Raw genomic sequence first — 286 nt, 5'->3', positions numbered from 1 at the left:
CGCTTTTGTCCTCTTTATTTGTCGAGACCATCGCGTTGGATGGTGTGGTGTTATTCGTTGGGGAGGCCGTTGTGGTTGGCACTGTGGTGGGGATGGCGTGGTTGTTGAGAGACAGTTGTGGTTGTTTCAAAATAAAGATAGCAAAAGAATAATACTACCTCAAAGATGACAGCCCGGTTACACGAATAATCCCCTTTAGACATCGGTGGGGAAATCTAATCTGAACACATACTTATCGACATAACTGATCTCTGGGAAGCCTGAATGGTGTTTTGTGAACTTCCAC

The sequence above is a fragment of the Eptatretus burgeri genome, chromosome 1, assembly GCF_056783735.1.
Source record: "Eptatretus burgeri isolate ZD-2024b chromosome 1, Ebu_testis_v1, whole genome shotgun sequence".
Classification (NCBI taxonomy): Eukaryota; Metazoa; Chordata; class Myxini; order Myxiniformes; family Myxinidae; genus Eptatretus; species Eptatretus burgeri.
This window is presented reverse-complemented; position numbering follows the sequence as displayed.